The 793-nt window shown below is 40.4% G+C and overlaps 1 protein-coding gene across 1 annotated transcript in view; it reads right to left on the reverse strand.

Annotated features, from left to right (window-relative positions):
* Nucleotides 1-793, reverse strand: part of cpsf1 (cleavage and polyadenylation specific factor 1) — a gene marked incomplete in the record, with an annotated part of 51,439 nt that overhangs the window by 2,034 nt on the left and 48,612 nt on the right.

Below are 793 nucleotides of genomic sequence, written 5' to 3' on the forward strand. Positions count from 1 at the left end.
GTTTAGATGAATAGTCCTGATCTAAGATATACACTAAACACTAATAATGTAAAATAATACAGTATATTAAACAGCAGCCCAAACATGAGACTGTAGTGAGCAGATGGGTATCAATACAGCAGCATAAAGGCAATAGATCAGCAGCATGGATAATCAGCAGCTTGGATAATCAGCAGCATGGATAATCAGCAGCTTGGATAATCAACAGCATGGATAATCAGCAGCTTGGATAAGTCGCATATCACCAATTAAAGTGTCATTACAGTGATTTGTCTGTTTAGGGATTAATTAATTAATTTATCAAGCTGCTCTTTGAGACTGCACGTTTTTGGACTGGTGTGTGCTGAGAAAATATTCAGAGCTTTTCAATCTTGAGCTAATCTCATTAAATGACAGCCAGTCATTTTGTTTTCTTTCTTTCCTTTTATTTTTGCAGCTTCAGAACCCCAGAATCAGATGTGTCAGTAAAATGTTCATTTTAACATCAGGGACGTGCTGGGAACAGAAAGAGTTGGAAGGATAAATTCAGATTTCCAAGTGTTCAGTTTTGCTCCTCTCTTTAGGTTAATAGTAAAAACTGTTTGGTGTTCCCACAGCAACTCTAGATGGAGGCATTGGCCTGCTCCTCCCCATGATGGAGAAGACGTACCGCCGGCTGCTGATGCTGCAGAACGCTCTCAACACTCTGCTGCAGCATCACGCCGGGCTCAACCCAAAGGCCTTCAGGTTCACATCCGTCCAGTTTTATTTATTGTTTTCTACAGTTTAGAAAATGACACCCAGAGTGACATCA

This window comes from Nematolebias whitei, chromosome 19, assembly GCF_014905685.2.
Source record: "Nematolebias whitei isolate Nwh7 chromosome 19, NemWhi1, whole genome shotgun sequence".
In the NCBI taxonomy this organism is placed as follows: Eukaryota; Metazoa; Chordata; class Actinopteri; order Cyprinodontiformes; family Rivulidae; genus Nematolebias; species Nematolebias whitei.